Source organism: Canis lupus, chromosome 31 (genome assembly GCF_048164855.1).
Source record: "Canis lupus baileyi chromosome 31, mCanLup2.hap1, whole genome shotgun sequence".
NCBI classification, from domain to species: domain Eukaryota; kingdom Metazoa; phylum Chordata; class Mammalia; order Carnivora; family Canidae; genus Canis; species Canis lupus.
Genome location: NC_132868.1, coordinates 12,365,997 through 12,392,503, shown reverse-complemented (window position 1 = coordinate 12,392,503; position 26,507 = coordinate 12,365,997). Strand labels below are relative to the sequence as shown.

Here is a 26,507-nt window from a genome sequence, read left to right as displayed (position 1 = left end):
ACACATCTAGGATAAAATTCAAGATTAAAAATATGTGTTAGTATTTCTTAGTTGATATTGCCACCACACCAGAGAATTGGGGGAGAAATACTGATGCATTATTGTTTATTCTGAATCGTCTTATGACTTCTTGATGTTATTCCTCCTGGAAGTCCAGTTTTATCCAAGACCAGTTCTGGAAGTGTGATGTCATGTCTTAAAGCACCAAGATATAGAACATGCACAGCTCAGAATTCCTCAGGTATCACTATTATTTCTTGGAGAATGTGGCATTGTTAGAAGTTAGAAGTGTTGCCCTGGAAACAAGACATCAAGCAGAAGTTCTTATCAACCATCTCCAAACATTCTCAAGACATATGCTAAGAATCCCACAGCATTATTTCAAAACAGGATGACCTCAACATTGCCGAGACAATTCCCAGTTAGAAGAGCTGCTGCCATGTGTCCTGTGACGGCTGCATTTGCCTACTGGTAATAGACTTCTGTCATTTAATCACCCACATGCCTGATGCAGAACTCATTGTCACACTCAAAGTTATGTACAAATGCATTCATCCAACCTACAAGTGCATAGTGGGAAGAGCTGAATCAATTGTTTATTTCATCAAGGTACAATCTCATGTCCTTGGATTGCTCAGGGGGGTCCTCTAGGTCAGATTACACAGCAATGAGGCCCTTGCCCTCTCTTCACTGATACACAGAGTTGTAGGAAAAAACTATTTTAAGACAGAAGCTTTGTAGAAGTATGATTTCCCCTTGTTTATTTTACATCTGAATTCAAAATGCGGAAAATGAACTCTTTGTATATTCTTGAGTATTCTTATATTATTTTTGAATATTTAGAAATAGAAAAACAGGTGTTAATGTTTTCTTTTCAACTTAACTATTATTTATATTCCCCAAATGAATGAGACCATATAATGTTTGTCCTTCTCCGATTCACTTATTTCACTCAGCATAATACCCTCCAGTTCCATCCATGTCGAAGCAAATGGTGGGTATTTGTCATTTCTAATGACTGAGTAATATTCCATTGTATACATAAACCACATCTTCTTTATCCATTCATCTTTCGATGGACACCGAGGCTCCTTCCACAGTTTGGCTATTGTGGACATTGCTGCTGTAAACATCGGGGTGCAGGTGCCCCGGAGTTTCATTGCATCTGAATCTTTGAGGTAAATCCCCAGCAGTGCAATTGCTGGGTCGTAGGGCAGGTCTATTTTTAACTCTTTGAGGAACCTCTACACAGTTTTCCAGAGTGGCTGCACCATTTCACATTCCCATCAACAGTGTAAGAGGGTTCCCTTTTCTCCGCATCCTCTCCAACATTTGTGGTTTCCTGCCTTGTTAATTTGCCCCATTCTCACTGGTGTGAGGTGGTATCTCATTGTGGTTTTGATTTGTATTTCCCTGATGGCAAGTGATGCGGAGCATTTTCTCATGTGCATGTTGGCCATGTCTATGTCTTCCTCTGTGAGATTTCTGTTCATGTCTTTTGCCCATTTCATGATTGGATTGTTTGCTTCTTTGCTGTTGAGTTTAATAAGTTATTAATCCTTTTACTATCTTTTTATGTTTTTCTTATTTCAGAAATATTTTATCAATGTAAATAAATTCTGAAATTATAAATGAGCAAAGATGAAACTTAACATCAATGCTAATGTCAGCCCCAGAGGTAATTCCTGCTAATTCATTAAGGCATTTTCATAAGGCATTATAATGAGGTGGCAACAACATTTTAATCCGTAACTCAGATTTGTCCAGAATTTGACTTACAATGTTGTATTTTCTCCTAAGAATCTATCACAATCTCCTACAGTTTGCCTTTTTTTGTTTAGCTACTATTTTTCTGTTGGATTAATGCTTTTGTCCATGATAGTTTTCAGGACTTTTATAATTTTTAAAAAAGATTTTATTTATTTATTCATGAGAGAAACAGAGATAGAGAGGTAGAGATAGGCAGAGGCAGAAGAAGGCTCCATGCAGGGAGTCTGATGTGGGACTCGATCCCGGGATTCCAGGATCACAGCCTGAGCCACGACCTGGCTCAACTGCTGAGCCATCCAGGCGCCCCATAGCCCCCATATATCTTGCACTCTTTCCCCTATTATTAACATTTCCATTAGAATGTTACTTCTGTGGACATTGCTGCTAGAAACATCGGGGTGCAGGTGTCCCGGCGTTTCATTGCATCTGAATCTTTGGGGTAAATCCCCAGCAGTGCAATTGCTGGGTCGTAGGGCAGGCCTATTTTTTGAGGAACCTCCACACAGTTTTCCAGAGTGGCTGCACCAGTTCACACCAACAGTGTGAGAGGGTTCCCTTTTCTCCTCATCCTCTCCAACATTTGTGGAAGGAGCCTCAGTGTCCATCGAAAGATGAATGGATAAAGAAGATGTGGTTTATGTATACAATGGAATATTCCTCAGCCATTAGAAATGACAAATACCCACCATTTGCTTCAACGTGGATGGAACTGGAAGGTATTATGCTGAGTGAAATAAGTCAATCGGAGAAGGACAAACGTTGTATGTTCTCATTCATTTGGGGAATGTAAATAATAGTGAAAGGGAATATAAGGGAAGGGAGAAGAAATGTGTGGGAAATATCAGAAAGGGAGACAGAACATAAAGACTCCTAACTCTGGGAAACGAACTAGGGGTGATGGAAAGGGAGGGGTGGGGGTGGGGGTGAATGGGTGACAGGCGCTGAGGGGGGGCACTTGACGGGATGAGCACTGGGTGTTATTCTGTATGTTGGCAAATTGAACACCAATAAAAAATAAATTTATTATTAAAAAAATAGAATGTTACTTCTGTTACACTTAGTGAACTGACACTGACACATTTTTATTAACTAAAACCCGTATTGTATTCAGATTTCCTTAGTTTTTGTATAACTTCCTTTTTGCTGTTCTAGAAGCCCAGCCAACATTCCAGAGCACATTTTGTGAGCATATCTTAGCTCCTGTCATGAAGGATGAAATAGTTTCATCAACAAGAGGAAAGCTTATGGGAAGTTTTAGGAAAGGTCATAGATACATGTCTAGAAAATTGTTGTTAAATAAGATGTCTGGAGTAGATCTACACTGAGACTGAGCACACACACTCAGTCTGGTTTCTGGTATCTGCCCTGTGTGCTGCGGGACCATCTTCCTGGCCTCTACACCTGTGACACAGGTCCCTTGGAATCACCCCACCCAAGACCTTGAGGTGACAGTGATACCTAGCTCTTATCTCTCAGTTTGGGGAAGACTCAATGCTCTTTTGCATGTGAAAACAAAACAAATGAAATTATAATTTATAAAGGCAGGTAGGAGAGAAGACTCCCACAGTGATGGCTGGCCACATGGAAGTAGCAGAGGATGCGCCTGCATGTTGTCACCGTGTTTGCTCATAGTTCTGTCTCATTTGGAAAGTTGTAAAATCTTCAGTGAACATGAGCCATGCCCAAGAGTCTGGGTCCATGTGAGTATGAAGACAGAACCTAGGTCTTTCTTTTTTTAAGATTTTATTTATTTATTCATGAGAGACACACAGAGGGAGGCAGAGACAGAGGGATAAGAAGATTTCTCACAGGGAGCCCAATGCTGGACTGGATCCCTGGACCTGGGATCATGCCCTGAGCCAAAGGCAGATGCTCAACCACTGAGCCACCCAGGCATCCCAGAACCTAGGCCTTAGCAAACATGGTGATTCCCTGATACCTGCTTCTTCTGGAGAAGGGAGGGTGAACCTCAGAGAGGTGAGGTGGCTCCCCTGGGGCCACCCAGCAGCGACCTGCCCAACAAGGCTTCTGGCTCGATGCTCTTTCACATGTGAAAACAAAACAAATGAAATTATTGATTTCTAGAAATGACTCTTTGCCAACTCATTTTGGGTTGTACTTTATCCATGATGTTCATCCAGGTAATAGCAAATGATTGTGCTATGATTTGTATTAAAAGGTTACCAGGCACCAATATTAAGTAACCACTGAAGATCTAACAGGATTCTTACTGTTTGCTCAAAAAGGGAAAAAAGTATTATACTGTCCTCTTAGCCAACATCTTGGATTTCATCTGTCATGAGGATTTTCCAAAAGTACTGTTTAGAAGTTATGTAATGACATAAGCTAATTCCTAAAGGATTCTTGAATCAGAGATTAATATGTTGATTAAAAAATAGCCAGGAAATGTTTGTCCTATTGCTAAGACACAGCCTGTCTCTTCTCCTATCTGCCAACTACCGAGAATTCTCATCTGTTAAAGTCTCGACAGACCATTCCTGGCACACTCTCTTACCTCTGGGAAGAGAAGGGAAATGGAGCAATGATTTTTGTGGAAGTTAGGGGAGATTTTCACCCCTAGGGAAGTGCTGGGAAGAATTCTCGCCCTCACATAGAAGTGTGATGCAGCTTCTCCTTATTCTCTCCTGCACCTGGCTTGTACCAAGTCATTGGAAATGACTTTTAGCTGTGTTTCGACTGTTCCTCTCCCCCACAATGGCTGGGCTGCATGTGCCCTTTGGCTTCTGAACATGCAGTCTCCTGGTTTGCCCTTTCCTCCAGCCATGCCTGGGGCCTTCCAGTTTTCTACACAGGGTCATGCCTATCATTAACCTGCCTTCTACCTCCTCATACACTCGTGAATCAATCAGCTTCTTGTTCCCAGGATCCAACACAGTGGATGGTACATAGTAGGGCCCTGTTGTTCTTTTAAGACTGAACCACAATGGCACACATTATTGTGAGCATCACTGTACCAGACATGTAAGCCTATCATGTGAGTCAGCGTATTATTAAATCCTACCTGCAGTCCCAGATCATCACCCTCACTTTGCAGAGCGGGAGTGGAGGCTTTGCAAAGCTTCTGCCCTGGTCCACCTCTAGTATGAGCCCAACTGGAGGTAGTCAAGCCACTAAGTGTGATGCATCATGCTCTGCTTCCCCTTGGCTACATGATGGCCTGCTCATGTTCCTTTTAGACATCTGGGTCTTCACTCACATGCCCCAAGAGCAAACCATTCCTCAGGGCTCCCACACTCACTGTGCCATGTCTTTCTCTCCGGTGACCATCATTTGCATTTGGCTCAGGGTTACCATCCACTGCACTGTCCTCTATCCTGGCCCAGGTCAGCATCCACATGTCCTAACCTCCCCAAACTGTATCTCTGAGAGTTTTGTCTCATGAGTTGAAGACAACTCTTGATCTTAGTGGACCCGCCCATTCTGCAGTCTAGAGCCCATGTTCTGGGCTCAGCAACTCTCCTGTTCACATGTCATGTTCCCAGGTGCTCTTTATTTCCACCACAGCACTGACAAACCCCAGGACTGGCCAGACCCTAATACTTTTTTTTTTTTAATTTGGAATTGGAATTTTCTTGTCACAGACTACTTAGCATCATCCTTCTCCTACAACCTACTAAAATCAGCACTTCCAGAAGGTTCCAAAAGTTACAGTGCATACTGGGAAATATCTGATTTTAAGGTATTCTGAGAAAATAATGGATTCAGGAGGTGATATGGGATATGGGAAATATGCTGAATTCTATTGTCAGTAGAATGAATTAAGACTAAGATGATTAGAACAGCCTTAGAAAGGAGTACATTTTTAAAAGCATTCAAAATGAAAAACCCTGTATCTGCAGGTTCTTCTGGTGTTGAAGGCTCATGTGGCTGTCTTTCCAGGATGTAATTTTATTAATTGGCATTGGAGATACTCAGTAGATGTTCAGCCACGGCTTGCTCCTTCAAGCTAGGTTGCAATAGGCCCTCAGGCCCTCCAGAAGAAGGACCCAGGTCTGCACTGCAGAAGTCGGCTGCTCATGAGGAGTCCCACAGCAGGATGGCTGGGGTCCCGTCCTTGTTCAGGACCCTCTAGGCTTCCACGCTGCCCAGTGTTCCTCTCTGTTCTCATGACTGCTTGCCCCTCACCCTCAATTCTGCTATTTCCAACCCTCCCGCTTTCAGAGCCTACTCCCCACAGCACCCAGCATTGGCCTCATTTCCCAGTGTTGGAGATGACAGAGATCATCATCCTTTAACACCAAACAACTATGCTGCTCTCTGCTTTGTTCCTGATCCTGTAGAGAAGCTATGGCTTTCCCCACAGAAGTATCCCCTCCATCTGGTTGCAGATCCCACTCTCTCTTATTTGGGTGCCTTGTCCTGTGGATCATCCTCTTTAGCTCTTGACTATGCAGCCTGTCACTCTCCACGGTATCTGTCTGATTATGCTAAGACCTTTCCCACAGCGGTGGTGTTGAGGGGTGCTCCTCAGACCCACACCTCTTTCCTATCCCATTTCCCTCTCTTTCACAGAACATTTCTAAAACATATGCACGTGCTAACCTCTTTCCATTTTCTTATTTCACATTTACTTCTCCAATGAACTACATGTCTTTTAATTTTCAGCATTTTAAATTAGCTCTTAACATCCAGATGTCTTTTATGTTGGCCCTTTAGCTCCATAATCTTCCTGTTTGGTCTTCTTTTTAAAGCATACTGATTTTAAAGTTCTCCTAGATTATTTTATTATATCTATTTCCTCAGGAGTGAATTCTCCCATTTGCTGACTTTGTTTAATGGCTTTTCTTCTTAGTATGTTTATAAGTTCATTTTCAAGACTGTCCCTCTTGTTCTATCCTTCCAGGAAAATTTGTCTTGTGATTGGCTTCCTTTTTCTCCACAAGACCCCCAGTTCAAAGGCTATGTTTCAAGTGCACTTTCTCTTGGTCAAAAGGCCCCTAATCTAAACAGATCTGCTGCCCCACCCCCAGCACATCGCAGTGACACTGCGGGAGGAATGCCATGATAAACCCTCCTGCTCTGAAAAGGGAGAAGGAGGTGCTGGGAGCTACAGGAGACAGTGTTTCTGGATCCTGCCAGGCACATGTCATCACTTCCACAGAGTTCCCACTCCTGCCCCCGGGAAGGAGCCTCCACAGATCTTGTCAGTAAACTGTGTTAATTCATTTAAAAAGTCAGTGGAGTTTTATGTCTCAATTTACAATCCGTTCCATTAGACCAAAGCACTTTCACCGATCTAGTCCAGATAAATCCTTCTTTGCCTTGGCCACATGTGAGGCTGCAGAGAGCAATGTCCTGCAGGGTCTTTGAAGCACTGTTGTCCTTAGGGTTATTTTTGTTTAGTGGAGGCCTTTTTGTTTAATGGAGAGGGTGCATGATATTTTACCTTGAATTATTCTGATATCCTTTTGAAGGGTCTCACAGCTGTGTCCCCATTCAATGAGGCCATATTTTCCTGGCAGTGCCCTCAAATTGAACTTTGCCTTTATTGTGAATCCTTTGCTGGCTGCAAAGACTATCCTGGATGCTTTACATTTTATGCTCACTCTTCTAAAAAACTAAGCACGTTGTCTTCATTCCATCTCTCCCCCACCCCATCTTTTTATAGGCAGCCGGGAGGTGAGGGGTACTTTAAATATTCTCCCTAGAGATTTCCTTAGAAAGAGCATAATGATAATTATGTACATTTCCTACATCCTGTGTTACCACAGGCAATGATGTTGCCAAGTCTGTGCCATCGCATAACAGGGGTTCTTTTTCTTGGTTCCAGTCCCACCTTCCTCACCTCCCTCAAGGTGGGTCCAACAGCCTCATCAAGGCCATTCAAACTTCCGTTGGTATCTAGTCTCAAAACCCAATGCCATGTGACAGGTTTTGTTCTGGCAGCATCTGCCCCCCACCCCAGGTCCATATTCTGTCCTAGTTCTCTATTACTGTGTAGCAAAATGCCCAACATTTGGTGCATTTAAAGCAACAAAAAGTTATTACGGCCACAGACTCTGTGGATCAGGAGTTCTGGAAGGGCTTGGCTCGATGCTTCTCATTCTGGGCTGCTCATGTGCTGTGGGCAGGTGCAGGCTGGAGTGCAGGCATCTGAAAGCTCGGTTGGACTGGGTCTCTATGGTGGCCCAAGGCTGGAAGGTGATGCTGGCTGCTGTGGGAGAGCCAGGTTCATCTGGTGCCTGGAGTGCCCTCAGTGATGTACTTGGGCTGCTCTCAGTGTAGTGGCTGAGTCCAAAAGGGAGCCTCCTGAGCAGAAGCACCTGGGAGTGACTAGAGACAGAGGCAGCAGCTGCACCCTTTCCTCACCCGGACTTGGGAGTCATAGTGTTATCTCTGCAGGTACTTTTTGTTGTGGCGAGAGCCTGGGGCTAGCCTCCAATAAGAGGAAAAGACTTAGACCACAGCTTTTGATAAGAGTTTGTGGCCCTCCTGAATCCATCCATCATAGCTCAGCTCAGCTGTCCCTTCCTAGGGAAGTTGTCTCTGACATGCCTGGGCAGGTGGCATCCGCCATCATGTGCCTGGTGCCCCACATGCTCCCAAGCCCCCAAAGAGCACAGGTGTAATTTTACATGCATTTGGGTGATTGATGACACCATCAGCGTCCCCATCAGACTACCTCCTTGAAGGCCACCACCTTTACTTTCCCCTGACATTCGGGGTCTCAGCTCCCAGCAGGGTGCTCAGCAAGTGTTCAATATGTAAGAAGCATTTGCCGAAGAATGGATGGATGTGCTTGGAAATATGTAGGAGAAGTTCTGAAAATGTTCCTTCCACTCCACTGTGCTTGACTCCTGTCTCTGTCACCACTTCCTGTTTTGAGTGATCACTGGTCCACATCTTAGCCATCACTGTCCTGGTTCCTAGCACCGTGCCTGAAACCTTCAATAGACACTGGCTGAACCTATACCTAAAAAGTGGCTGCATAATACTCCACTCCCTTACACTGTTCAATTTGTGGAGCATTCTCTAAAGAACAGTGCTCTTTCTCCCTACTATTTGTGTCTGGTTTCCCTATTTGCCTTTGGGTAAGTTAAAGTCTTGACTCATCTTACTTGTGAGTACAAAGACGTGAAGTCGTGGTGCCCCCAGAGTACTTTGCAGGTTCATCTTGCTTCCCACCCACCTGCCACGAGCCCACACACACATGCCCACAGACTCCAGGCTGGACCCACTGTTCTTCTCTGTCCACATTTCTATCTCTACTTAACAGGTACAGTGTCATGGTGCAGCACTGGGGTTTTAAACAAATTTGTTGTGAACTCCCATTATTTCCTTTCGGTTAATCTCTTAATAATACTTTATTGTGATTACTTCTCTTGTTGCAGTGACTTCTTTTTCTTGGTATCTGAATGTTATCTTTGCATATCCACTAAGTTTACTAAGGTTTCCATCTATCTGTAGAATATCTCTTTGTTCCTAATATTAGATACGCTAGGCTATAGATGGAAACTTTTGTCTGTTCCCCTCACACTGTCCTAGGAAACATACAGTAACAATATCATCTGATGCTGGGCTGTTTCATAGACTTCCCTCACCAGATTCTGTCTGACCCATTGCTGTGTTGGGAGGGCTGGACAGTGCTTGTCCCCTTTACTTGTTTAAGGGGTGCAGGAGATGCTATTAAGAATGCCATGGCATTCATTAATTGTTGTTGACACTTAAAACCCGATGTTATCTGCAAAATCCAGTTAAGTCATTGAATTTTAGCCTTATATGGAGGTTCCCCTAATAAAGCATAGTGTTCCCTTTTCCTTACCCTATCTCATTCCAGCCCTGAACTTAGGCTATCCTTCCATAATATTATGATATTATGATTCATAATATTATGATATATATGTATATTATGTTTTTATTTATATATAATATGAAATATATATATTCTGTTAATAGCCCTACTTATTATATATAACCTGAAATACATATATAATCCCTAGTTTTTTTACCTATATATTTATAGGTAGTATATTTAAAATCATATAATGAAAAACAATAATATTATATGTGAATAATTAGTATTACATATGTAATAATTAGTATTACATTATTATTATTATCTATTATTATGTATATATATAGAAAACAGTAGAATTTCTCTTGCTTTTATGCACTCTTCACATTTATACAGCTAGGATGTCCCCTGATATGTTTTTGTGAGTTATAAATGAGGTGTGTTTTCTCATTAAACGGCTAGGTGTATTTAGCTCATGCGTACAAAGTTGCACAAACCAAAGATATACCAATAAACATGAACTACTGGAAAACAGTTGCGGACCATAGTGAGAGATATGACCCCTGTAATGCAAACCCTGCTTTATGTAGTGACAGGAAGGGAAGGCCATGTGTCATACTGAGGGCAAGGGGACGTGACAGGAAGCCATCACTGTCCTTGAAATGAAAGTGTGCCGTGGCATTTTGTATTTGTGCATTTAAAACATCTATCTTCTGTTTATATTAATAGGATGTCAGCAGCTATAATTAGAGCCTTCTTTCATGTTTTGGTGGTACACATATTTCACGATAAAACACATATATATAAATATATATAAATATAAATATATTTATTTTCCCCCCCTGAAGAAATGAATGCTAGAGAACCTCAAGTTACATCCATCACACATCCTAGGAGTTGAGGTGGGAGCCGTGTTGCTCCATTTTGTGTGGGTCCCAGCCCTCCTTTTAATTAGAATGTGTGCACTAACTTGTGAGCACAACTGTGCCTCCTGGTCACCCTCCTCGGTATTTAGGAGGCAGAGTTAAGACAAAGAAGAAAGGATGACATCTGGCAAAATTAGTTATAAAAAGTATTGTTTGTAAATCTGAATTCCAAGTAGTTCTTCATACCTATGACCAACCCAAGTAGTTTACACAAATATCTTGTAGCTTACATGGATTTTAAAGATGCATTCATTAAAAAGATTAAAAATAAATGTACATAGGAAAAAAACGAGACACGTGTTATTATTTATTTAATGTCTTCCCCGTGAAAATGATCCATGCTAGTCACACCTGGACCTTGAGGAAAACACCAGCTAATTTAATAAAAATATTACATTATAAAGAAATTAAGTTTAGAAATTCTGCAGCATTCAAATAGGCGGCAGGCAGCGGTCCCGCTCCCAGGGCAGGCTCAGGCCTGGACTCCGCCTCGTGCATCCTCCTCCTCGGGGTGGGCTGGAGCCAGGCCCCCGCCCCCGCACCCCCTGGCCCTCCGGTCCGGTCGGGAACCAGACCCCCGCCCCGCCCGCCTCTCCCCGCCTCTCCCCTCCCCGCCTCTCCCCGCCTCTCCCCGCTCGTGCAGTGCGGGCGCCGCGCCAACAGGTGGCACAAACGCATTTGGCTCGCGCAGCTCGCCGCTCTGCAGCCGCCCGCACCCCGCACCCCGCACCCCGCACCCCACCCCACCCCCACCCCGCACCCGGACTCCCGCCCGGCGGCCACGCTCCCCGTCACTCCGCGGGGTCCGGGTCCCGGTCCGAGTTCCGAGTTGGGGTGGGGTCGGGGTCCGGGGGCGGGGCGGGCTGCAGAGTCCGGGCGGCTCCGGGAGGCGCGCCCTCTGCTGGCCACCTGCGGACTCCGCGGCCTGGGCGGGCGCCGCTCCCCTCGCCGGCGGGGCTGGGGGCTGAGAGCGCCGGGCGGGGGCGGGGGCGGGGCGGGGCGGGGCGGGCAGGCAGATGTGCGGCCCGGTGGGGTGGTGGGGTGAGGGCTCAGCAGGTGCGGGGCTGGGAAGGCACCAGGGCTGGGCAGGGCCAGGCTTGGGTTGGGAAGGATTGATCGTGGGCTGGACCTTGGCTCTGTAGCTCTGGGCGGGGGCTGTACCCCAGGAATTCCTGTAGGAGCCCCACCACTGACCAAGGATCCAGAATCAGAAGCTCCTGGTTATTCTTGTAATTATTTGCGGATTCAGTTAAACAGCTGCCCAGTCTCTCCTGGTAGTACAGGGAGCTCCGAGAACACAGCATTCCAGGAGAGCCCCCACCGGCCCCTCCCCGTCTCCTCTCTCTGGAAGGCTCCTGTCTGAGCCAGCATGTGCGGGAGGGAAGGCAGGCCTGTCACTTCAGAGGTTCCAACTCACTGGAGAGGAGCCTCGCTTGAACCTGTTTTTAATGTGTCAAATCACAAAGTCACTTCCCGGCAATAAGGTGGGAAGGGGTTACAGCCTCCCTGGGGTCCTCCAGGCAGCTGTGCCGCTGGAGTGACAGGTTTGTTTCCAGCACACCAGGCAGCCCGCAGCCGCCTGGGCTACCCCTGTCTTTGTCACTGTTAGCAATGCCTCCCGTTTGGAGGGCACTTCGCGGTTCACGATGTCCCCTCCTCTGCCTGGCCCCGACAGCCTGCCATCCTGAGGGGTGTCCTGCAGCCTTTCGAATGCCCCAGGTATGCGCCTGTCCCCTGGCTCACGCCCAGCAGGTTATGCCTGGTCCTGTGGTGGTGTGACGGAGCAGGACCTAAATTTAGACCGGTTCATTTTCTGGCTCTTATTGTCAGAAACACATTTGTCCCTGAGTAGACTGCAGTGTCATCCATCTGCTGGTGGGCAGCGAGCACTGAGAGGTCCTGAGGGAAGAGAGGGACACCGCCCCCTCTGGCCCTAAGCTCCCAGGTCACCTGCATAATAACCCAGGCCTTCACAGCTGATCCAATGCTTCTCTTGTTGGCCTTGTTCTATGGAGGAGGAAATGGAGTCTTGGAGGTGCTGGTTTACCTGGAGCTGCGTGGAGCTGCCGGTGTGGGGGTGTTCACAGCAGATGCCAGGCAGGCAAGAGGCTGGATGTCCCCCCGGAAGAAGAAGGGAGGGGTCAGTCTCACTAGCCTCACGCCGGGTGCACAGGACCCAGGATACTTAAATTCCATCCTGTAGCCAGGAATGAACACCTACCTTCTCCAATGGAGATGAGTCCCCAGGGCCACTGTGGGATTCCCCTTGGTTCCCATCCTGTGGGCTTCCAGAACCTCTGCCGGGAGTGGAGGACCTTTGAAGAAAGTGCACGGTTCACAGCCCCTGATTCCGAGGCACAGATGGAGGCAGTTATTTTAGGAAGAAAGATCTACTCTGGGCATCTATTAAATAAACCTTCAGAGACTAAAAAAATCATTCTTGATTTCTGTCTGCACCAAAATTGTAAGTGCTTTTTATATTTTAACTCTGAATTACTGGATTTGGAAAAAAAAAAGTGGATGAGGAGAATTTAAAGAGGGCAAAGAGAATTTGAAGTTTCATCATTGCCTGTAAACACTGACAAGGACTGAATGTGGTTCTTTGTGGAGCGGTAGCTCAAGGACCCCACGTCATCACGGCTAAGTGAGTATCTGTTGAGTGGTGATCGGCACCTGGTTTTGTCTGAAGGGGTGAATTTATGAGCTTGACATTTTAAGAAGTCAAAATTTTAGCTCATTTCAAAACCGGTGGAACATATCTAAAACTGCATTGCCTTCTGGTGGCGGTCCATTCAGCCTGAAGTCTGACTTTGAAGTAGCTCTGACCTTTTAAACGTCTCTGGAAAATGCAGCGTATGAGGCCTGGGGAAAGCACAGAGTCAAATCTTTTCCCTCATTAACTGAGACCATTTCAAAAATGGTATGCAAGAACTAGAACATTAATTCCAATTATTTTCATAGAAATTGGTGAGAAAAACATGAGATCCAAGTGGAAGATGTAGGAACAATCTAATCAAGAAAAGAAATTCAGAACACCCAATATGCTTTTGAAAAATGTCCTGTGTCATGGTGAGCAAAAGACATACAAATTAATACAACTGGATGGGGGGAAAAGGCCGATTTTCACCCATTTCCTTGATAGGCACCGAGCGTTGTGATGGCAGCGAGTGTTGGCAGCAGTGCCATGAGAATGGCCCTTTCGTGGGTGAGTGGGTGGTGGATGCAGAGGTCATTTCAGCTCCACAGAGAGCACTGTGGCTGCGCTCAGCCGGAGCACTCGGTTGAGTTGCTTTGACCTTGTGATGCTCCTTCTAGGAAAAAAAGTCCCAAGGGAACCAGAAAGCCCCACAAACATTTACGGAACTCCGACAGTATAATCTGCCTCAGGGGAGATACTAGAAAAGACTCAGTCCTGTAAGAGGAGGTGTTGCTAAACTAGACAGGGCAGGTGCACCAGATGACGGGGTGGTCCCAGGGCATCGCGACAGTGTTTTCGCGGCTGTTCAGAGACCAGAGACCATCCAATGCTGGGATGTTAAATGAGAAAAACAAGACAGTAAATTGTATAAACAGGCCGCTAAAAAAACTTACAAAAACCACATATGCATACACATGTATTTATCTACATATACACAGTTGCACATGGGTTTTATAAATTTATGTGTTCTATTCATATATAAGAAAAATGTAGACACATATGCTTAATATATACATATTTTCAGAGGCTGAGAAGGAGAATAAGACAATGTACTAGACATGGAGGCGGGGGTGCCTTTGTGAGGAGGCTTACTGTAATGGTCGATTTTGGAAGATTTATTATTATTATTTAAAGATTTTATTTATTTATTCATGAGAGAGAGAGAGAGAGAGAGGCAGAGGCAGAGGCAGAGGCAGAGGGAGAAGCAGGCTCCATGCAGGGAGGCCGATGTGGGACTCGATCCCAGGTCTCCAGGATCACGCCCTGGGTGGAAGGCGGCGTTAAACCACTGAGCCACCCAGGCTGCCTAGGAAGATTTATTATTTTATGTGTCCCAGACTTTCTGAAGATACACTTTGCTTTCATAATCACGAAACACACTGACAGTGTTTGACCAAAAAGCAACCTGCCCCCTGTTGCACCTGCCCTGACAGTGTCATTGGGAACTGGTGTGCTTTAAAGATCGCTATAGACGAAGCGGCCAACGTGCCGCCCCCCCCCCCATCCCCCAAGCAGCAGCTCACTTGGCACCACCCAGCCCCTGAAGGGCTCCTCGCCCAGATGGCTGCCTTTCCCCGGACGCACTCGGGGGGCCGTGACGGGCAGGTCCCCGCCAGCTGACACGGTTCAGAGCGTGCCTCTGTCAGTACAGGAGCACCTGGAAATTGGCCGGATCAATCACAGAGCCGCGGGCCCTTGTAACATTTCGGAGAGTTCCGACTTCTAGAAGGGGAACAGCACGGTGTCTGGTGGCTGGCCGGGCGTGGCCATCTGAACTGAAAGGTTGACCGAGAGGTCATCTTTGGAGGGAGGAAGACAAGCAAATGTATTTAGCTGACCTACCAGAGCAGGCTTATTTTAACGTACGTCGGGGGTTATGTGTTTGCCTGCTGGGGTGCTCTGCACGGGTGTGCAAATGTAGACACTGCACTGAGACGTCTGTGTCCTGAAACCGAGAGCAAGCAGCCAGAGAAACGCGGTCCTCCTCCCGCCCCTGGAGGAGGAATCACTGATGCGGTTCATGTCCATCCAGGGACTCACGCCACGGAGAAGGAAGGGAAGGTGCGGGCATGGCCGGGCCTCGGCTGGGTCTTTGCTGACACCCACCTGCCTCCACCTGCAGGGTGGGGATGTCTGTGCCCCGGGCTGCCTGTGGGAACCGAATGAGAGAATGTTCAGGAGGACGAAGCCCAGCGCCTGGGCCCCCTCCAGGCCCCATGCACACCCTGTGGCTGCCCTTGTGCCCTAGTCCACTGTCACCGGCTTGCATTCCAGTGACCCATAGGTTCCATGAGGGCAGTGTTCACATCCCGTTTGGCTAGCACTCTCACGTAGTAATGTAATTCCTGACCCACTCAGTAGTGACTCTGTAAATGTTTGCTGACAGCCCTGGGGCAGGAGGGCCCCTGTCCACCTGACTTGCTGTGGGGTTCGTTGAGTCTACAAGTGCGGGGGGCCATCCCAAGCATAGGCAGATGCCCCATTCTATCCACTGCAGGCTCCACGTATGAAGTAAATGAGTGAGTGAGTCTGTGTCTTCCTGGGTAACAAGTACTGGCTTTTCCCCTAAAGTTCTGTGGGAAACTGAAATACAAGCCAGGAAAAGAAAACCATGCATGGGGCTTGGAAAAAGAATTGAGGCAAAATTGAAGAAAGATTGAAATCTGTGTGTGTTACCGTTTAACCATGCTTTTTGTTTAATAAATAGAGACTCCTGAGACTTCCCTGGGCCAGTTATGCGTCCCTCCGTGAGTCAGGCTGCTTCCCACTGGAGGGATTAGTAGTCATGCTATGAAATTGCACTGGCCGGGCTCAAGCCTGCCTCAGCCATCTAGAGCACATACAATATTTAATGGCTCTGAACCTCAACCGGGAAACACGGTGTTAACGTTGTACCCAACTTTCTCTGACATCTGGGCTGGTTTCTGGAGTCAATTGAATATAGCTAAGGAGCAGAATTATAATAACAAACATGTTAAACATTTCATTTCCATTTTAAACAAATTTTTGGCACCAACCTGCTAATCTTTCAGTGTGGAGCCCAGGATTTTTCTCTGAGAATAACTTTACCGACCAAAGTTGACCATATTTTTCTCCCGTCTTTTATACATATGTGTAGTATATTGACTTCAGTTTAGAGGTTGGGTTTTCTCCAACTGGGTTGAGAACATGAAAATATTTTGTACAACAACTTGAGGGAAGAATCCTTCTAGATTCCTAAGAGATTCTTCTGATCTTTCATGGCTATATTATCCAATATTAATTTCATAGGAATTATTACATAAGTCACTTTTCTTGCTAACAAATATTTCCCTAGCATTTAACTTGGTTTTCATATTCATCAGATTGCATGACATTTAATTAATTTATGTATTTATGATAGAAATATGAGTGGCATAAGCAAATTTTGGAAAAAATATGCCTTTTGGAATGTGTACAAGGCAAGTGGTGGTAGCAGATGGACATGTGCATGACAAAGCAGCCTTTCAGCTGAGACACAGTCCTAGGTGGGGTTGCAGAGTATGAACGGCTATATCTGAGATCTGGTGTGAGAAAATGAGCCAAGAAGGTATAATGGTTGGATTGTGTTCCCCTCAAAATAGATGTTGAAGTCCTAACCTCCAGGACCTCAGAATGTGACCTTATCTGAAAACAGGGTCTTCATAGAGGTAGTAAGATGAAGTTACTTGGGTGAGCCCTAATCCAATATGGATGATGTCCTTAGAAGAAGGGGCATTTAAACACAGAGACAGAGACACAGAGAAGGGACAATGTGAAGAGACACAGGGAGAATGCCTTGTGAGTGAAGGTGGAGGGTTGGGGGCCTGGGTGCATCTGCAACCATGTATTGTCAGCAGACAGCCAGAAGCTATGAGAGAAACCTAGAACAGACATGCTCACAGACCCAGGAGAAACCAGCTATGCAGATGCCTCCATCTAAGATTTCTGCTCCAAGACTAGGAGGGGATAAATTTCTGTCACTTTCAGCTGCCCAATCTCACTGGTTCCTCTTTAGTCCTCAAGACTGGGTTCTTGGATCTCTTCTCTTTGTCTATACCCTTCCTCTCTCAAAGATTTCATTTGGTCTCATGGTTTAAATAACATCTAGGGACCAATAACTCAGGCAGCCATGCTTCCAGTTCAGACCTTGCTCCAAAATAAGACCCATATAACCAACTGCCTGTTTGACACCCTTGCTTGTTTTTTGTTTTGTTTTGTTTTGTTTTGTTTTTTTACTTTCTTCCCCTTGCTTGGAGTTCTGATAAGCGTCTCACTGAACATGGCCAACTCTGAGTAGATTTCTCCCCACATCCACTCTTCCACAAAGAATTAAGGGAAATAGGGGGATAATTAGAGTCAGAACTCAAATGTGTAGAAGTTGGTGCTTCACAGAAAAATATGTCTTCACTCTGGCACTTTGTAGTTTCCTAGTGTAATGACTGGTTCATAACCAACTCAGTCTAATGTGAAGTCTGCTGGTTGGTGAGCCCTGCTTGTGTGTAACGTAATCTAGGAAATAGAGCAGCTTGGCTATGGAAAAGAGAAACAATGTAGAGAACACAAGAAAACATTGATAATAGCTCTAATATTCTCAGAAAAATGAAAGAAGATATTGCATCTTTTAACTAATTAAGAAGCGGGGGGGGATCCCTAGGTGGCGCAGCGGTTTGGCGCCTGCCTTTGGCCTAGGGCGCGATCCTGGAGACCCAGGATCGAATCCCACATCGGGCTCCCGGTGCATGGAGCCTGCTTCTCCCTCTGCCTGTGTCTCTGCTTCTCTCTCTCTCTCTCTCTCTCTCTCTCTCTCTCTCTCTGTGACTATCATAAAAAAAAAAAAAAAGAAGCGGGGAACTTATGCTAGAATGCAGTGACCATGAACCTCAAATTTCCACGAGAATATTTTCCATCTAGAATTGTGTACCTGTGGAGGCAGACCCCTGCGTGCCCTCCTATATTCTTCTGCAATGAACTTTCCTGAGTAGATTGATGCTTCCTAGTGTGACAGTTGCAAATCTTTGCCAAAGGGCTTTCTCTGGTTGAAGGAGCCAGTCTGCAGGTTGGAAGTTCCAGGCATTTAACACTCTCGGGAGAAGCCCTCTCATTATGCCTGATAGGGTTCTTTTGGCTTATTACTCTGATTGAGATAACTTGAAGGATGTACCCATCAAACAGTCTCCCAGAGGTGCTCACTTGCTCAAGTGGTAACATACGTATTAAGGCACATGGTGCAAGTTTGTTTTTTCTTCTCTTCTTTACTTTCCTACCTCCATACCAGAGCTTCCTGGGAGTACCTCCCAAACAAACTGCTCGCAGTTAATGCCTGTATCAGGCTCACAAGTCTTAGATATAAGTCAAACTAACTATGAAAATAGTATAAGTGAAGTGTAAATGTGTAAGCCTTCATTGCCTATGTCCCATGCACTAATCCTTTGTTAGGATATTACTGGAGGAGGTACTCCAACACAATAATGTGGAAATCAAGAGGACAGTCAAGAAGACATGGATTGGGGAGAACAATGAATACCACTCAGAACACTGAGAAATGTAAGTCCCAGGAAGATAGACCTAGATAGTAATAAGCCCCAGAGAACAGAGGTCTCCGGGAGGGAAGTCCTTGGGGAGAAAAAAATCATGATGGTGGGAGAGTTCATTGATTTGATACTTCCCTTAAAATATTAGATTTTAAGGACAAGGGAAAAGCAATTGATGCAAGAAAAACAAGGCAATGAGAAACTCCAGAGAAACCAAAGAGCTATAAAAGGAAGGGAATACAATTACAACATATGATTCCAATTTGCGATTAGTAATGCACAAAGTTCATAATGTAATGTGGTTCAATGATCTCTAAGGTTTGGAATCAATCAGACAGAAATCCAAAGATACGTCATTATGATTATGGAATAGAATGTCAATGCATGAAACTTGACAATATAAAAGAAAATATAAAGAGAATTTAGGAGCTGGAAGGGAGGCATGATGGGTAAATGGAAATATAGGAGGTGTTACAATCTTGTGTTATGAGGTAAGGAAACATTTTCTCTGTATTTAATGGAACAAGAAGTAGAATTCCAATTATACAGTCTAAAGTGACAAAAAGTAATTAACATGGGAGCTGAAAATAGATGTAGAAAGGGAGAGACCGGGTGAGGGAGCTAAAATCCTATCTTCCACAATGGGAAGTCAATAGACAATACCAAAAAATGGATATTTCAATAAATGTGCTATAAACATATTATTAAGAGATATGGAGGTAAAAATAGCCAGAAGAACTAATAACAGAAATCATTAGAAGTGACATTTTTCAGGGAATGTGTGGTTGGGTTGTGGAGTGAGAGCTTTGTTGCTTTTTGACTATTTAATTTAAAAATCAACATATTTGAGTGTTGTTTTTATAATAGTTTACAAACACAATTTAAAATTTTAGTAATTGAATAACCTACAAGATATCTTTTTCCTGTTTTCACTGTGCAGTTCATTTTAAAGCTAAATGTACATTGTTTTTAATTGCCTGTCAGTCGGGTTCACTCCTGCCACTGACCTTCTCTTGTGATGGATAATTGAGAACTGACTCTGTAAAGGGACAGAGAGCTTAAAATAACTGTTGTACAAGTGAATGGCACAGCATCATGACGGGTTGGCTAATTCCCAATACAGAATACTTTCACAATGACATTTCCCCCCGACACCTGCTTTTCAGTGACAAGGAGGTATCTAAAAGGGGAGTAAGTGGCTCATGGAGTGGTTGGTGACATGTCCTGCCCCGTCTGTTGTCACTGAAAGTCCCCCGTGCTGGAGTCTGCCTGCTGTGTGGACCATGCCCCTCCACAGCACAACTTTACATGATTAAACCTGACCAGAATTACCCTCATTATGAACCATCTCCTGATAACTTCCAAGCTGCTTGGTTTCGAGGATCCTGTTGTAACAAGGGGGTCCTGTTCTATATTTGGCTTTTAACAAATGAGGCACTTTTCCCAAATTGCAGAAATAGACAAATAAAAAGCACAGGCACAGATTAATCCAGAAGTAGAGACTAGAAAAGATAATTGAGAAAAGCACATACTTTTAATTTTGTAGTATGAACCTGAGTAACATATACTAGCACCTAGGTAACTTTGTAATTTGAGTTTGTGCAATCTCCAAGATAATTAATTAGGTGAAGGTAGCCATTTTTCATCAAAGATAGGATAGTGCTTGGAACATCACAGAATCAGAGCAGGAAAATAACTTTGAGGTCCTCGGCCCCCCAGCCTAGTTTCTGAATGTGATATCAGGACCTGCAGAGTTAAGTTAGTTGAGCTTTCAACCCATCCCCATGACTGCAGATAACTTTGCTTGCATTATGTCACTGCAGCTGCTTGGAATTTTACTACTTGTTTAAAAATTGTGTTGTTAGAAAGTCAGACAAGATGTTTGAAAATGGTTTATGCTTTCAGCTGTGCTCTTCCAAGAAGTCAAGTAACTACAACGGCTATAAATGCTAGGAGCAAAGGGTTTCCCCTCCTCTGCAACATGGTGTTTTGTGCACCAGTAGTGAACAGCAAACTGGATACTTTCATAAAGTCAGAGAATGTGTATTTTGGAGATGCAGCACAACTGTGTTGTGACTCCCACAGAGCTGGAAGCCAGAGAGACCCACCGCCGACTTGCATTTGGCTTGTGAGTCTCATACATGAGCCTTACCTTGCAGCCTTGCTGTGAGGGCAGCATTAGAAGGTGCTGGAAGACACCCCTATGGTCCTGGCACTTCACTGGATCTCAGAAGTGCTGGTTGGATGTTGGAGACTTTGGTTCATGTTTAAGTAGAGTGAAAGCATTGCCCAGACTGCACTGCCCCAGGGGAAGCTGAGTGTAATGATGGACAGCTTTGGATAGACACGAAGCTATGGATGCTAAGGTCTTGTTAGGTGCCCTGCTGAAGACCACCCCCAGCATCTAGAATCTAGACTGCGGAGTGGGAAATGCACACATGAGGTGTCACACCTGGGACTGGCCAGGGCATCCTGGAGCTCATTCTGGGAAGATTGAGGCTGGGGTTAGTCCCTATTTCACTCCCATGAGGACGTGGGCGAGTACAAGGCAGGCAGTGTCAGCTGCCACCTACTGTTCCCCATGAGGTGCTGGCCTTGCTGAACACAACCTCACAACCACTGTCCTCCCAGAAGGATGATTAGAAGATGAGTCAGAGCATCTACCTATAAGTCACCTCCCAATCCAGCAAACCACATGCAAATAGGCCAGGAGATTAAAGAACTCCCTCCTGGCACTGTCTGGGGCTGAAAAGAAAAATCTGGGACTCCCAGCATGTTCTGAAAAAAGGCTTTCCCTTTATTATTTTATTGTTTAAAATAATTATTTGCCTTTATTATTCAAGGAATACACGTCTATTATAGAAAATTGAGAAAACACAAAGTTACTGAAACCAACATGTCCTTTTTAAAAAATTTTTTATTTAAATTCAATGTAGTTAGCATTTAACATATCATTCAGTTTCAGAAGTAGAGTTCAATGATTCATCAGTTGCAAATAACACCCAGTGCTCATCCCATCGCATGCCCTCCTTCATGCCCATCACCCAGTTACCCCATCCCTCCTCCCCCCTCCCCTCCAGTGACCCTGTTTGTTTCCCAAAGTTAAGAGTCTCTTGTGGTTTGCCTCCATCTCTGATTTCATCTTATTTTGTTTTTCCTTCCCTTCCCTTATGTTCATCTGTTTTGTTTCTTAAATTCCACAAAGGCGTGATATCATACGACAATTGTCTTATTCTGACTGACTTATTTCACTGAGCATAATATCTTCTAGTTCCATCCGTGTCCTTGCAAATGGCAAGATTTCCTCCTTTCTAATGGCTGATAGGATTCCATTGTATATACAGACCACCTCTTCTTTATCTGTTCATCTGTTTATGGACATCTGGGCTCTCTTCATAGTTTGGCTATTGTGGACACTGCTGCTATAAACATTGGGGTGCAGGTGCCCCTTCAAATGAGTATTTTTGTATCATTTGGGTAAATACCTACTAGTGCGATTCCTGGGTAATAGGGTAGCTCTATTTTTAACTTTTTGAGATCTGGTATCCAAAATCTATAAAGAATTTATCAAACTCAACACCCAAAAAGACAAAAAAAAATCTAGTCAAGAAATGGGAAGAGGATGTGAACAAATGTTTCTCCAAAGAAGAAACCAACATGTTCTTAAGAAATATTGAACACTAGCATCCTTCTGAGTTATTGGTAAGATTTTAACACCAAGGGTATTAATGGAGGCATCGTGAAATAACTGAAGATTTCCCTCTGTCCTGATTCTGCCAACCATGGAAATTCTGTGCTCCTTAAATGCTTGAAATAATACAATAGGGAAAAACCCACGACAATTTCTTCCTTTTTTTTCAAATAATAAAAGCACTTAAATATTTATATTTTCTCTGAATTCAGCTATTGCCACATCCTGTTGGTTTTCATATGTCGGGCTCATTTCGTTTTTTAAATCAATCTTTAATTTCTCTTTGAATAGTGATTAGGATTTTATTCTTCAAGTTGCATAATTGGATTTTATTTTAAACTCCTGTTATTTGTTTTTAATTTTCTTTTATTGTCCTTAAACCATGGTACAAATGCATCATCCAATAAAGTCACTAACGATTTCTTTGAAAATCAGCATACGATTATTTTCTATAAATGTTTGATTATTATTCTGAGCGACAGTTTGCTATACAGCTATTAATTTACAATTTATTTATTACATTTCACAGACCCTGTTGTATTTCTTCACTTTATCTGTCCAAGGCTGAGAGATGTGTTCACCTCTGATAACTCTTGATGCACATTTAAATCTCTCCTTGTATTTCTAACAATTTCCTTACTATATCTAGCTAACTAAAGTTTATGACAGCGGTTTCTTCACTGCACACCACTGATCTTGTCAGTTTAAAAGGCCCTTTTTTAGCACTGGATGTATGGAGATCAGACCACAGCCCCCAGTTCTCCACAACCTCACAGTCCTGGACTTTTTTCCTTTTTAAACTTGTGGCAGCATCCCATCCTGTGGCTCCCACAGGGTCAGTGAAGACACTTTCAGGCCCAAGGATGGGGCTCTGATGGGCTCAGCCCATGATGAGCTCTGGATGCTGAAGCTTACATGGAGTTCCAATTGCACGGAGCTGACCAGGCTCAACCCATAGTCTGAAGCAGAACCAGCTGACCCACAGACCCTATACAAGATGTACGTGCTTATTGTTCCAACTGCTGAAATTTCAAGGGTGTCTAATAACATCATCTCAGCAAAAGTCTTAGGCATGATATGTTCATATTATTTGAAAGACCTTTGCAACAGAATGCCCAAATATTTAGGTAAGTTTTCTTGCTAGGAGAGTAAGTTCCCCCAGATTCAGAGCTTATGTGAAAGAGCCCCAGACACATTGAATTGATAGCTGTGCTGTTTCAGGGGTGTGTGTCTGTGTGTGTGTGTGCATGTGTGTGTGTTTAACTCATTGACCACTTTATAAATTAAACTAGTGTTGAAGACAATCAGTTGGTTTAACTTGAATTACATCAACTAATAAAAGAACAACAGAAGGATGCCTAATTCTTCAAGACTTGTACACGTTATAATGGTGGCTGCAAATCAGACTTGAATCCACAGTGACATTCAAGATTTCACATCCATAGCTTTCATGTATTAAATACTCCTTTAAACCAAATAACTGTAAACTGCACATTCTGTGCACAGAAGCCACCCTCTGAAGGCAACATATCCACCTGCCTCCACTCAGAAGAAGACAGGACGTGTGTCTGGGCTGCGGCAGTGGACACGCCAGGACAGGACACACGTGGTCAGTGGTGCTCCCTCACACCATTGTGGGGGTGGCCATGGGAAGGGGTGGCAGGGTCCTCTCCCCGCTATTTCTGTGGAGTCTGACACTTACACGTGGGCTCACTGACAAATGCTGGCAGTGGTCCCTTGTGTCGAGGTGGGTAAGGGAACAGCAGTGGACACTCTGACTTTCCCTTCATTTTATTTTATTTTTTATTTTTTCCTGACCCTCGTGGGGCTGGCAGTCTGAAACCCTGACGCATCCCATGAGACTCAGCAGCTGGATGATGAAGGAGAGCGTTGTAAAACCACCAACAGGAAAGGAAGACTTTGGCTGGTGTACAATTAACTAATTAATTAATTATATTTATTTTTTATTGTAGTTCGATTTGCCAACATATAGTATAACACCCAGTGCTCATCCCATCAAGGGCCCCCCTCAGTGCCCGTCACCCAGTCACTCCATCCTCCCGCCCACCTCTCCTTCTGCAGCCCTTTGTTCATTTCCCAGGGTTAGGGGTCTCTCATGGTTTGTCTCTCCCTCTCTAATTTTTCCCACTCACTTCCCCTCCTTTCCCTTATAATCCCTTCCACTATTTCTTATATTCCCCGTAGGAGTGAAACCATATGATGAGCGTCCTTCTCTGATTGACTTACTTGACTCAGCAAAACACCCTCCAGTTCCATCCATGTCGAAGCAAATGGTGGGTATCCGTCCTTTCTGATAGCTGAGGAATATTCCATTGTATACATAGACCACACCGTCTTTATCCATTTGGTAAGTATTTTGAGGCTACTCTTATGGCCTTATCCAGCTGGTGCTTATAAAGGCAAGAGCAATAGCCTGCCACAATATATGAATGAAAGACAGACTTTTAGCGTAAGTTCACTTGAAAATAATTTTAAGTGGGTTACCTGTCCCTGACACTTAGCTAAATTGTCTCACTGAGCCGCGGCAGGTCTGGCTGAGTCTCCGACCGGGGCCTGCCCACGTCATCTCATGCTTGTTTTTCTCCTTCTTTTTTCAGCTGGAGGTGAGTCCAGAGCCCAAAGAAGCGAGTCCTCTGGGTAGGCCTCAGCCTGCCCTCCGTGCGGCTCTTTTACCACACTCCAGGCACCGATGCTGCACACGTGGGTTTTCCCATACCCAGCGCTTCCGGGACACCAGCTGGGGGTCCTAGATGAACTCACTTTCGACACCGTCTACCTGGAGCTGGTGTGGGATCCCCCAGATTCCGGGCTCTGTCCCAGGAGACATCCCCGTGTCAGATGCCAATCACATGTAGTGGGTCCCCCGCTTACTCGAGACTTGTATCCGACTTGGTTACACATCAGAGGCCCCAAGATGCCTCTTTAGGTTGGATTAACTTGTTGGAGGGGCTCACAAGACACAGAGGGGCAGTGACTCATATTTACCAGCTTAGGAAAGGATGTGATGGAGGACAGAAGAGCAGCCAGGTGAAGAGACACATAGGGTGAGCTCTGGGAGGTCCCGAGCGCAGGAGCTTCTGTCCCTGGGAACTGGGGCACACAACCGTCTCGGGGTGGATGCGTTCACCCCTGGGAGCTCCCTGGACCCTGTACTATTGGGATCATGGAGACTTCCTCACGGAGGCGTGATCGTTACCGACTCCACGTCCAGCCCCGGCTTCTGTCTGGAGGATGGAGGTGGTGCCCAACAGTCTTTCTGGCCACCACCCTGTCCAGGAGCCATGCAGGAGCCCCCAGAGTCCCCGCATTCAAACATGAGATGCCCCGAGGGCTCTCATCACGTGGGGACTTGCAAGGATTTCAGGAGCCCCTTGCCAGGAACCAGGGTATGCATTCTGCCCCCGTCCACCTTCACAATGAGTTTGCTCGTCCCCAGGGGCTCGTCCCCAATGATCCCCTGGCTCCTCACAGTGGCTTTGGTGTTTCAAGCCTTGCTTCTGCTTTTTAAAGTATTTCCCCCAAAAACGCTTATTAGTAATTCCCTTTGACAACATAGACCATTGAGCAAAACAACTTCCTTGGCCACAAAGCGAATCACAGTTTCTTAGCAAAGGTCAGTGAAAAAACAAATTTAAGATTTAATAACACGAGCCAAATTCAGACGCTGGTATGAAAATCATAATCGTGGACCCATTTTTAAGAGCTAATAATATAAAAGATTCAAAATATTAAAACAGATATGTCATCGTCAAGTAAGGGGTAGGGAAAGGGAAGAATAATTATCCTATGAGTGTTATTTTGAGGAATAGATTTTTGTTTTTAAAGTAACGTTATTTTTTCTTAATAAAACTATCATTAAGGAAAAATACCGACAAGTGCTAGGCTTCAGCCTCCGTATGTAAGACACAGAGATTGCATGCCTGTGTGTATGGAAGTTTTTGTATAAATCTTTAATCTAAGGTTAGCATTAAATAATGTAGGAAAATACAGTATTTTGTTCAAGTAATCACATGATACAAACAATACAAACACAATAATAAATACAAACAAAAGCCTTGTGAACCAACACGCCACATATTGTCCTTGTTGCAAACATCCATCTGCGGTATGTAAT

At 44.7% G+C, this 26,507-nt stretch overlaps 1 long non-coding RNA gene across 1 annotated transcript; it reads left to right on the top strand.

Moving 5' to 3' along the window:
* The first annotated feature begins 355 nt into the window (after positions 1–355).
* LOC140622394 (uncharacterized) lies at positions 356–26,507 on the top strand. The gene is made up of 3 exons (XR_012022164.1): positions 356–471; positions 24,578–24,740; positions 24,991–26,507. It is a non-coding gene; the product is annotated as an uncharacterized lncRNA (long non-coding RNA).